Source organism: Melanerpes formicivorus, unplaced genomic scaffold (genome assembly GCF_026170545.1).
Source record: "Melanerpes formicivorus ecotype bairdi unplaced genomic scaffold, bMelFor1.0.p_v2 SCAF_20, whole genome shotgun sequence".
Taxonomy (NCBI): Eukaryota; Metazoa; Chordata; class Aves; order Piciformes; family Picidae; genus Melanerpes; species Melanerpes formicivorus.
Genome location: NW_027142372.1, coordinates 6,609,899 through 6,623,232, shown reverse-complemented (window position 1 = coordinate 6,623,232; position 13,334 = coordinate 6,609,899).

Below are 13,334 nucleotides of genomic sequence, written 5' to 3'. Positions count from 1 at the left end.
TATTGATAGTCACTTTTACTCTATTGCAAAGACTTCAAAAAAACAACATAGAGAGGAGATGCAGAATCCAAGGTTCAGGCCAGTTATTATAAACTGAAAAGGAATTTAAAAATAAACTACTAAGTCATTTGGTACAAGATGCAGCTGGGGGCTGGGGCCACGTCTCCTCCTGCCACACAAACTAAGGAGGAGCAGAGCTTTGGGGCATGCAGCCCCTGCATCCCAGGACTTCCCCACTGCCTTTTATATAGTTCAGATGCCCTTCCCTGGTTTTGGACAACTCAGCTGCAGTTGTCACCCTAAATCCTGCAGGCTGCCCTTACTCTGTTCTCTAGAGCAGCATGGCTTGCCCCACTCTCAGCCTTGCAACAGGCTGCTGGTGTTCCCAGCACACGTCTCCTCATGTCCACCCAGCATGACTACTGCCTTAGTAGCTGGCTTTCTGTGCACCTCTGCTGAAGCCTCCCTGCTGCCTGTTCCCCTCCTGGGATTTTTCCCAAGCTCACTCCTGCCAGCATACACAAGTTACTGCTGTTCTGGTTCTCACACATAGCACAAATTGCTCCCCTCCACATGTGTTTTCTGTTCACTGATACACAGATCTGGTGACAGTAATCCTCTTTCTTTTCAAAATAGTTAATGGATTCAGGCTCAGTTTATCTCCGCTGTGTGTTGAGTTTTCTGGCCTCTATGAAGTGAGCATAAAACAGTTTCAGACATGACACTTCTGTTCACTGTGCACAAAAGTGCTTAAAAAGATGCAAGATAGTGAAAAATCAGTGTGGTGTCTTTCTGCCTCACTCATGCCTGCCAATATCATTTAAAAAAATCAATAGATTGCAATTTGCATTAATTTTAATAAATTTGCATAAATGCAGGCAAATACATTGAAAGCTTTGTCCCTAACAATTTTCAAGTTGTGCTGGCTCAAAAAATGCTAGAATCAAGAGCTCGTTGCAAGCAGTTGCCTTGAGGGGGTTGGTTAAAGCAGGCAAGTATTCATCTTCTTACACAGTAGAGCCTCTGCAGGCAGTATGGGCATGGGAGCAGGGCCTGGCCTTGACTTGGCAGCACACTTAGGAGGGATGGGTACATTCCTGCCTACTGCAAGGCAGCCTTAGCTTTTGAGGCAGGTTTAGCCAGGCTACCTGAAACTCAACTGCATGACTGGCTTTGTTCCTAGTTTTGCAAGAAAGCAGTGAAGGACCCCATGAGCTGCTTTTCTTGTATCAGATTGCTGTGGCTGGAGACGCTGCTCACCCAGCCCCAGGCAATGCTATGGTTTTGACACACAGCTTCTCGTCAGAAGTTGGTCATCCCCATAGTACAGTGCAGCATGTATGTGAGCATTCAAAATACTACATGCTGTTAGGTAGCCAAAATGTAACTTCATGCAATTAGAAGTAGAACAGCTATTTGGTGGTCAAATAAGACTGCAGCTACTTTCTCAGGTTCAGACTTCAAGCAGCCTGTATTGTTTCACTCCCACCTCTTGGCAACCAGCATTAGGTCCCCAGGGTGCTGATCAGGCCCACATTGCCTGCAGCAGTCATTGAGCAGCAGGTAGTTCAGGTACACACAGAAATGTGGTTTGACAGTAGGAAATTTAGACCTGTGCAGGCTAGCAAGTATTTGTTCCCTTGACTAAGTCTCAAGGTCAGGTCTGTAAATCCACCAATCCCAGGCTCCCCCAGCAGTCTCCAAGCTCTCTTTTGAAGAAGGCATGTTTCTCATCTCTCAACTCCAGAACTGATCAGATATAGAATTTGTTGCAAGCCAAGGGGATTGCTTTAAAAAGCATGAGGTTTCCTGGCTTTCAGTTGTGTTTTTCAGCCAGAAATGAACTCGCTCAGCTTAGACAGCAGGCCTGTGCCTTGCAGAAGGGACTGTCCCACCGAGGCAAAGCACTTGGCACTTACCAGCAGATACAGGAAAAACCAAGCAATTTGGGCAGTGTAGTGTTGGCAGGGAAAACCACAAGCCCCCTTTATCCACACCACACATCCTGATGCAGGCACTTTACAGCTCAGTCCTTCAGCAGGGCAGGTGGATCATTGTGTTGTCCTCCACCAGCAGCCATGACTCTTGGCTCTCAGCATAGCAAGTCTGAGCAAAAATGTGACTTCTCCAAGGATTTTTAAGCCTTGCTGCTCTGCAAAAATTGTATCAGTGTCAGAGAGGTGCCCTTAGGCCGCAGCAGTCAGCCACAGGCAATAAGCTACCACACCAGAATCCCTACCAGGATTTAAGGGGGAAGAAAAATACTGCTGCCTACAGGCCTAAAACCACAAATACAAGGGTAAAAACAAAGTAACCTCTTTTCTGCAAAATGTGAAGAGCATCACCAAGATAATAAAATCTGCAGTTGGCTGGAATATAAAGAACCAAAATCACACAGATACACCAAGGCCTTCAACATCGCAGCTAGACCAAAGAAGAGCAATGCATCGGAAAAAATTCTTTCAAATTCAGTTCGTAGAAACTGATTTCTGATGTTCCTCAACTTAGAGCTTAGAATATTATTTTTATTCCCCTGGAGGAACTTACACAAAAATGACAAAGAAGGAAAAAAATATATAAAAAGCCAAGAAATAATGACTTTTTAATCTTTGATGATATCTACTCAGAGTGTAACTATCTCTGAGGATTGCAAAATTTAACCTATCATTTTCATAATGACAACAGAATTTATAGAATAAAGATTTATAGATTTTAAACATTTGGAATGAAGCCATCTGGCTCTGCAATAGCTAGCCTCAGACTTAGTGCTTCAATAGCTAGAGTTCTTCTCACTGAACAAAAGCCAAACCTCAAGTCATCAACAGCATCTGGCTATGATAAAGCCTTGCTCCAACACCAACCATACAGAGATGCAACACTGAATTAGCAGGATGCACCCAAGAAGTTGAACTGCACAAAGGGGTAGATGGACATGTTGTAGGTGTCCTCTGGGAAGGCTGAGTAAGGCACTGAGCGTGTGTCTTCTTGGGTTGGGAAGAGGATGATTAAAACTGAGCAGGCAGACTACATTTTAAAATTTGCTGTGGTAGGGGTCAAATGTTCTGAGTGCTTGCAGATGCTTCCAGATGGGGAAGAAGCAGCTCCTGGGAGCAGCCAGTAGGATGGTGCCATGCCAGGGAGGGTACCAATGCAGCACCCAGCTCCACTTGCCCACGAAACCACTACCATGTTCCCTCACCATCCCTAGCCCAGGGTTAAAAACCCAAAAATGTCCATTGCCCAAGCCTCAGTAGGGCCAAGGTGGCCAGAGGCTTGCTCTCCATCCAGCCATGAGCCTATCATGCTTCCCATTTTGAAGCCTCTTCTATTCCTTAATGGTAAGGTAGAAATAAAAATCTAGAGACAAATCTTTGGCATTTTGTAACTGCATTTGCACTAACAAATGTAGACGACACATTTATTGACATTGTAACAACTCCTCCAGGACAACATCATTTAAAAAAAAATGGAAGAGTAAAGATAAATCTCCCATAGATATTGCAATGAATCTTACACTGACATCCTAACAGCTCTGATTCAATCCTTGAATAGGGGAGAGCTCATTAAAAATATCTTCCCCAGTCACTGCATGGGGCCGATGGCTCCTTCAGCCCAGCCCGAGCAACTCCCCCATGCAGCTGGTGATGCCAGACAGGAGCAATTTATGGTTTCATGAATTTGATGAAGTGACATATACACTCAGATTAGTATGTTTGTAAGAATTGTAAAGGTTTCAGGCCCAGATTTTGTGAACTACAAGTTTAATTGGCCCACGATTACTATGACTGCATATGCAAATTAGATCAGAGCAATTTCACATGTAAATGGCCATAAATTGGGCACGCCAAGCCTACTGCGGACTCGCTGCCGCTCTGTCCGCACAGCTCGTGAGCCAGCCCCTCAGCTCCCTACACCTGCATCTCACTGGTGCTACCCTAACCATCTATGCAGCAACTGCTTCATGTCATGGCCAAATTGCAGGCTGTTGTGAAATGTGGCTGAAAGCTTAAGCAGTGGGCTAGGAAGAGCACAGAGTAATGCACTGCTGAGAACACAGGAGGCAAGAGGAAAGGTTGCCACCCAAAGGATGAGCCAGCACCCCTTCTCTAAGGAGGCTGCTTCTCTTGCCATGTGAAATTCTAACCCAGGCCTCTGACAAGGGCTTTCCTGTGCAATAATTTGCCGGCACCTAGGAGCAAACTGTATCCTGAAGATTTTCTTACAGAGATGGCTGCATTTAAGAATTTTCACAAATTTTCCAGACTATAGTGCCTTTCCTTCAGGATGGTCCATCCCTTCTGGGTCTTTCTTTAAGGTGAGAAGTTCCCACAGTTATTGGGAACTCCAAGCCATAGGTGTGGAAGCTGAGGATGAACCTTCAAGTTTCAGACAATCAATTCAGTAGATTTGAACGTGGACTAGTGCATTTCCATACAGAGCCTGAAGTTTGGGTGGCTGGGGCACTGTGCTGCAGGGCCTTTTTGCAGACCTGCCATGGGGTGCCCAACTGCAGGACCAAGCTGATGTTGCAGCAGCAGCAGGACCAGGGGATACTGGGGAAGAGCTACCTCAGAGATGCTGACTCCAGAAACAGCAGCTTCTGCTCTGTTTCTCTAAATATCTCATTTGCACACTGTATTTGTAGAACAGAACAGAACAGAACAGAACAGAATAGAACAGAATAGAATAGACCAGGTTGGAAAAGACCTTCAAGGTCATCAAGTCCAACCTATCATCCAACATCATCTAATCAACTAATCCATGGCACTAAGTGCCCCATGCAGTCTCTTCTTAAACACCACCACCTCCCTGGGCAGCCCATTCCAATAGCCAATCACTCTCTGTGAAGAACTTCTTCCTAATATCCAGCCTAAACATCCCCTGGCACAGCTTGAGACTGTGTCCTCTTGTTCTGGTGCTGGTTGCCTGGGAGAAGAGACCAACCCCCACCTGGCTAGAACCTCTCTTCAGGTAGTTGTAGTGCAATAAGGTCTCCTCTGAGCCTCCTCCAGGCTAAGCAACCCCATCTCCCTCAGCCTCTCCTCATAGGGCTGTGCTCCAAACACCTCACCAGCTTTGTTGCTATTCTCTGGACACCTTCCAGCAAGTCAACATCATTCCTAAACTGAGGGGCCCAGAACTGGACACAGGACTCAAGGTATGGCCTAACCAAAGCAGAGTCCAGGGGCAGAATGACTTCTCTGCTCCTGCTGGCCACACTATTCCTGATCCAGGCCAGGATGCCATTGGCCTTCTTGGCCACCTGGGAACACTGTTGGCTCATGTTCAGCCTACTATCAACCAGTATCCCCAGGTCCCTTTCTGCCTGGCTGCTCTCCAGCCACCCTGACCTCAGACTGTAACACTGCATGGGGTTGTTGTGGCCAGTATGTAGAACCCAGAAATGTATTAAATCTCATGCCCTTGGACTCTGCCCATCTGTCTAGCTTTTCAAGGTCCCTCTGCAGAGCTCTCCTACCCTCTAAAAGATCAACACCTGCCCCAGCTTGATATCATCTGCCAATTTACTGATGATGGGCTTAATCCCCTCATCCAGATCATCAATAAAGATATTGAACAGGATGGGGCCCAGCACTGATCCCTGGGGGACACCACTAGTGACAGGCTGCCAGCTGGATGTGACACCATTCACCACCACTCCCTGGGCTCAGGCCTCCAGCCAGTTCCTAACCCAGCACAGAGTGCTGTTGTCCAAGCCAGGGGCTGACAGCTTGGCCAGGAGTTTGCTGGGGGGGATGGTGTCAAAGGCCTTGCTGAAGTCCAGATTGACTACATCCACAGCCTGCCCCACGTCCACCAGGCAGTCACCTGATCATAGAAGGAGATTGAGTTGGTGAGGCAGGACCTGCCCTTCCTAAACCCATGCTGGCTGGGCCTGATCCCTTGGTCATCCTGTAAGTGTTGTGTGACTGCACTCAAGATGACCTGTTCCATAATCTTGCCTGGCACTGAGGTCAGGCTGACAGGCCTGGAATTCCCTGGTTCCTCCATCCAGCCCTTCTTGTGGATGGGCATCACACTGGCCAGCTTCCAGTCATCTGGGACCTCTCCAGTGAGCCAGGACTGGTAGTAAATGATGGAGAGCAGCTTGGCCAGCTCATGCCTAGTGTGCCTCTCAGCACCCTAGGATGGAGGCCATCCTGTCCCATGGACTTGTGGGGATCCAAGTGGCTAAGCAGGTCTCTAGCTGCTTCCTTCTGGATTACAGGGGAACTATACTGCTCCCTGCCTCCATCTGCCAGCTCAAGAGGCCAGTTGTCCAGAAGACAACCTATCTTGCTATTAAAAATTGAGGCAAAGAAGGTGCTATGTACCTCTGCCTTTTCCTCATCATTAGTTACAACATTCCCCTCCATGTCCACTAAGGAGTGGAGGTTGTCCTTGCCCCTCCTCTTGCCATTAATATATTTGTAAAAGGATTTTTTGTTGTCCTTCACAGCAGTGGCCAGTCTAAGCTCTAAATGGGCTTTTGCCTCTCTAATTTTTTTCCTATATGACCTAGCACCATCCTTAAATATTTCACGGGTAACCTATCTTTCCTTACAAAGATGATACACCCTCTTTTTTTTCCCCTTAATTTGCTCAGAAGTTCATTGCTCCTCCTGGCCAGCCATCTACCCCAGTGGCTCATCTTCTGGCACATGGGCACAGCCTTCAGATCTTCAGCCTTCAGATTTTCAGCTGTGGCCTTGGAGCTTTTAAAATAAAATTTAAAAAATGAAGGGATGAAAGCCGAATATTAATGAAGAAAAACAGAGCTATGCAAGCCTGAGACAACTAATAGCCTATGCAGAGCTACAAACTGATAAAGATTTGCTGGTCTTTAGTAAGAAGTGAAGCACTAGGAGTTTTCATATAATGTGCTCTTAAGGAAGACTCTAGCATTCACTCTATCTGAACAAGATGCTTCAGGCTCAGTTTCCTCAAGACTTTTGTGCCATTTATGGACTATTTCTGCATGTAAAACAGGAAATTAGTGCACTAAAAATGACTTACGCACCAAATTAGTCTGTTTTCATACCCACAAAATCCCAAAGCAGCTGTATTTAACTCTGACCCAAGTATTCACCTCAGGGGTGAATTACCTAGAGAAGCTGGAGTTAGATGGAAAAGCATTCACAGCTTTAGCAAGCTTATTTTACATATCCACCAATAACTTCATTTTGCAGAAGCAACTGCAGATCTGGTGTACATTGTGCCATGACACAACCTGGCAGGACCCATTCCCATAGTGCCAGATCTACAGAGATCTTCTTTACCCAACCATCACTATTATTCTCATGTCTCCATTTTAGGTGAAGCTTAAAATATATTCTAATTTTAAAATTTCATCCAGGGTACCTGACCTCAATAAGCTGCATATATAACAGTGCTACACTTGCCATACTTCTGGGCGTCAAATCTCACCCTGGGACAGGCACATAGGTCTTGGAATTCTGCATCAGTCTCCTTCCACATCAACCTGTGCCTAATGATAGGGGCTGAATGGTGCTTGGGAAGGAAAGCTAAACCTGAGATAGGCTGTACAACAGCCTCCCATACTGTGGGACCTTTTCTCTAGCCATTTTCTGGGCATTTTTTTCAGAAATCTAGAGATCCTTCGAGTTTTGGCAGGAGGTGCCACTCAAAACCTTCCTGTAACTGTTGCTCAGCCTCTGAATGTGTGATAGCCTTGGGGATGTCACAAGCAAGAGCTGGAATAGGAATTTACTTCTGCTCCCTTTAACTCAATGCAATCTCCTCTGTTTACATCTGCAAGCTAAACTCAGCAAAACCATCCTGCACAGATGAACTCTACAAGTACATAATAAATAAATAATAACAATAACAGTTTGTGTTAATATAGCACCTCTAATCCAATTATCTGAAAGCTCTTTGCAAATACTAATTAATTAAGTCTTGCAACACCCCTGTGACATAGGTTATTATTATCCCCATTTTACACATGATAAATGGGAGTCACCAGAATGCTGCTTCCCCCAAGCACATGGTTAGCAGCACAACCAGAGCAAGCCTCAGCTGGGCAGAGTCCACAGCCTGTGCTTCAGCACCACATATCATGTCACTTTGAAAAAAAAACCCAAACCAACAACCAAGGGATTTTAGGGAAAGACTATCACACCACAATGGCAGCAGGGTGGGAAACTTCCCAAACATAATAACATACCACATGAGCCAGTCCTCACACACAAGGTCCAGGCCCCCACTTGCCCAGAGGACCCCTACAGACCTGCAGATTCACAGAGGAAAGATAAGATCACACCTTACCTCTCCATCCCCCAGCAGAGCATGAAGCAGTAATTGTTTGCCTGGGGCCTTCTCCAAGGCAGGGATTGAAAAACAGAGATGTAGGGCAAGAGCTCAAGCCCCAAAAGGGCTCACAGGAGTACAGGACTCACATGGTTTCCTCCATGTGCCATGAATTTATGCATGCCTAGAAAAAAACTGTAATTTATGACAATTTAAATAATGGAAATGGCCCAACCCAAAAGGGCAGGTGGATGGAGGCTGGAGGGAGCAGGTGGAGCCCAAGCACTTCCACACCAGTGTTGCCCACAGCAGCCCACAGCTCAGCACCAGCTGCGCAGGTGCTCACACAAATAATCTGCCCTGATGCCTTTGACATGGCTCAGCAGTTTCAATTCTCACTTTATTCATCAATCGTTTAAAAGAGATTGTAACATCAAGAAAGCAAATAATCTTTCAACTTGCATTTAATGAAAAATTAATCATGGAAAAGAAAGACAGTTGCTGCTCACTTTCTGCTGAAAGCAGGTTAGGTTATTTCACATATTGGGAAAGTCAAGGAAAAGTATCTCTTAGAATGACACTTTTCTGCTCTCTCCTGTCAGGGAAAGATATTTGAAGGACCTTGTGTTTGTTACAAACTGTTTTAAACACACACTTTTTAATTAACTGCCTCTGGCTAGAAGAACTGCTACCACTCCCTGGACCAACCTTTCAAGTGAGGCATGCTTTGGGCCACTTTGGACAGGAGCACCTTGATTCAGCTTACCCAATGCCAATGAAATGGTGTAAAAAGGAAATAGTTTATATTCCTATTGTACCTTTTCAGGACCATGCTGGTTTTCACCCAGAAGAGCAGTGCCGAGCCATGGGCTGCTTGATAGTAACAGGGGTAACCATCTTTTCATCTGCAATGAATTCCATCCTTCTCATTTTTAACATCCAAGTAATAAAATTCACACAGCTAAATGAAAGATGTTGTTAATTACTTTATGGACTCGCTGCCAATTCATTCTTTCCCATGTTATGCTGAGGTCAGTTAAGTGCCACAGCCGGTGCCCTGCTTCCCTGGCAGCACTACACATGGAATGCCCAGAAAAACAGGCAAGAAGGTATACTGCTGTAAGTCAAACAAGATAAGATATGTTTGCCATTTGGTTACTAAACCTAGGAAAGATCAAACAGCTCCAGTGGAGGAGAACTGGGTACAGCAGCTTGTAGCAAGTGCTGTGGCTAATTCCAGACCAAAGGGGAAGCAGGATGAGAGGAAATTTATGAGTAAGCTCTTCAAGTAATGAAACGAAAGTAATGCTGATTGGCCTCATTTATAGTGGTTCAAAAGCTGATCAACATCACTGAAGTAGTGAAGGATCAACTGACAATCATTTCTGTTGTGAGGAGCAGAGATGACCTGCAGGACACAGCACAGGGAGGGTCTGGGCATGGGGAGGGTCACAGCTGCAGGCCCCCATGACCCTTCCCAGTATCACCCACACATTGCAGTGGCCCTGATGGGGCAACACCTCAGCTCCCTTGGGAAATGAGGTAAGCAATGCCAAGTGATGACTAGAGCAGCTTACAGGCTGCTCAAAATATCCAAAATATCCAGGTACTTTGCCTCTACAAAATGGGGACACAAAGCCAGTGTATAAGTGAGTGTCCAGAGACACCTGCCAGGAGACAAAACACTATGCATGAAAGCACTGTCCCAGTGTAAAGAAGAGCCTGTGGCTGGGTGGGCTTCACAGGAGAATGACATTGGCCAAAGTCTCACCAAATTCTTGCTCTGTCAGTGGAGCTCATTGTGATGCCCAGGATGAGCATAGGCTCTGTGGCACATGGTCCTTCTGCCTCAGCACAGCCAGGCACTCAATCACAGAAGCTAAAAAACAACTAATCAAAATAAAAGTCAGTGGAATATCAATCACTCTAGAGCCTGGTTTTGGGATTAAGAATGTTTATCTCCAACAGTTCACAGTGTGCTCACTCAGAAATGGGGCAGGGACAAACACTGGCACATTTGTTTCTAATATACCTTTGCTTTGAGACTGTGTTTGACCCGTGTCCAGGTCAGAGTTGTATGGGAGTACATTATTTGTGAACCATCTGGAAGACATGCAATTCTGCTGTATTTGGAGAAAACCATCTGCCCATAGGTTGCACCAACGCCCTGATGGAACATGCAGTTTATGGAAATGTTTGTGTCTTCCTGGCTGATGTACTGTGTTATGACTAATTTTTGTAGGCCACATTGCATTAAGTCAGGATGTGCAGTGAAAACAACATGCCTGATAAAATCTTATGTGAGACAATGAAATGTTAATATATACATTTTGAAACTGTGGAGAGAAAAATGGCCTTTTCGACCTATGCATTGATTCCAGTTCTCTTACATAAGGACCTGAAGGACACGTATAGACATGTCCTTATGTAAGGACACATAACTGCTGTCCACAAACCTATATGGCCACAGATGTGGTGTTTCCAGCAGCATTTCACATACCTGGGGGGAGAGACGAACCCCAAATGAATGAAGTGTTTTTAAGCTTTGCATGTTGATACTACACTCAGCTGTTTAGTCTCTGTACTGTGCAGAATCATGATCCACAGCTGTACCAGTGGTTTTACGGGACACATTGGTTGGCATCTTTGAATTGCTCCCATTCCATGAGGATCAAAATCCAAACTGTATTTGAGTGGAAAATAAAATCCCACAAAGAGTTTCCCACTGTTCATGTGGAGGCACAGCAGTACTGGGTAGCTGGGGTAGGGACAGGTGAGGTTCTCTGGCTTGAGGCTGCTCAGTAAGGGATTTCTTTTAATGGGAACTGGTTTATTTGGGGATGGTGAGGATGCATCAGTGATGGATCTGCAGGTGCAGCAGGAAGGATAATGGGATCACAAAATGGTTTGGGTTAGAAGGGACCCAAAATTTCATCTAGTTCAAATCCCCTGACATTGGCAGGGACACCTTCCACTAGACTAGGTTGCTCAAAGCTCAATCCAACCTGGCCTTGAACATTTCTAGGGTGGATGCTGGTGTGGCAGGATGATGTTTCAGAAATATGACCAGCAGGACCGGGGAAGTGATTGTGCTCCTATACTCGGGCGTAGTGAGGCAGCACCTCCAATACTGTGTTCAGTTTTGGGCCACTCACTACAAAAAGGATGTTGAGGTGCTGGAGCATGTCCAGGGAAGGACAAAATAGCTGGTGAAGAGTCTAGAGAACAAGTCTTATGAGGAGCAACTGAGAGAACTGGGGTTGTTTAGACTGGAAATAAGGAGGTTGAGAGGAGACCTCATATTGCTCTCTGCAACTAGCTGAAAAGAGGTTGTAGTGACATGGGTGTTGGTCTCTTCTCCCAAATACCAAGTGATAGAATGAGAGTAAAGGGCCTGAAACTGCACAAGGGGAGGTTTCGGGTGGGTATTAGGAAAAAGATCATTACTGAAAGGGTGGTCAGGCATTGGAATAGGTTGCTCAGGGAGGTCGTGAAGTCACTGTCCCTGGCGGTGTGCAAGAAAACATGTAGACATAGCACTTCGGGACGTAGTTTAATGGCCATGGTGGTGTTGGGTCGACAGTTGGACTCGATGATCGTAGAGCTCTTTTCCAACCAGAACAACCCTGACGGTGATGAAGCGGCGAGTGTGCTGGGGCAGGCGCGGCCCCGCAGGGGGAGCGGAGCGGCCCGGTGGGGAGCGGCGGGGCCCGGCGCGGCCCACGAGGTGGCAGCAGACCCTTTGCAATGCGGCGGCGGGCGGGCGGCGGGCGGGGGCTGTGCCGGGACAGCCCGGCCCCGCGCCGCGCCCCTCCCGCCCGCGGCCGCGCCGGGAGCAGCGGCTGTCAGACCGGCCTTGGGGCGCGGCGGGGCAGGCCAGCTGCGGAGCGCCCGCTGGCAGGTCCGCGGCGGTAACGGAGCGTCTCCAGAGGGAATGGGTTCTCTCGCAGATGTGCGGTGCTTCGCCGTAGAACTCTGCCCCGTTACGAGCCCACTTCTGCCACCCGCCTGGCAATTCTCTTCCCTTTCGCCAGGTTCAACACAGCTTGCAGCCGTGCTACTGACACGATAAGAACTTCACGTCACTGAGATCACTGAAACATAACAGCAGGAGAAAGCTGTATCTCGGAGTTCTTTGCTTTCCTAGGCACTACTGCTCCAGGGGCGGCAGGTGGGTTGGAACCACCCGTGAGGCTCGGGGCAGTGAAGCGCTGCTTAGGTCACGATACTGCTGGAGCACAGGAGGTCCCTCGCCCACCTCACGTCACACCACAGGCAGCAGGCAGAAAGAGGTTGGGGGGGGGGAAGTGAAGGCATTCCTCGTGAGGTGTGTATAGGGACCTGACAAACCCTGCATTGGACGCGCTTCTCTGGGAGCTAGATCCTTGGGCACCACAGACATGGGTCACTTGGGGATCATGTGGCATCACAGCCAAGTGGTCAGGAGGCCCCCTGCAGCAGAATGAGACAAGTGGGGCTGGGCTTAGCTACAGCTACAAGGCACAATCAGCAATGCAAACCCAGACAGGGCACCATCAAAATTCAGCAGCTGGTAACTATCTGGGGACCAGTGGGGTGATGGCAGATGGCTGAAAGTTTTTCTTTATAAACTGAAAATGCAAACATGGAATCACTGTCTGTGTCGATTTTCCCCCCAAAGAGCTCATGCGCTAATGGAGACTGCTACACATCTCCTCAATTAAGCAGTCAAGACGTGGTGAATAATAAATGAGCACAGAAAGGCCTCAGCTGCAGCTGGGACAGAGTCCCCGGCTAGCTGCAGCGGGTGCATGCCGTGCTGGCAGAGTGCTCCCAGTACCAGTCTCTGCCAAGTAAGGTCCTCTCTGAAAAGTTCAGTTCTCTCGTTGTAGCCTGTGCCTTCTCCCTCACCTTTCCCACCCAGCCTCCAGAAGCCTACAGTGCTGGCAGGGAGGATCAAAACCAAACAGCTAAGCACCATCTCCCTACATCTCCTCTTTGCTCACTGGCTCTGGCCAGTTCCTTGCCACGTTTGCATCTCAAATACATAGACCACTGATCATGTTAAATGAGTTATGAGGAGT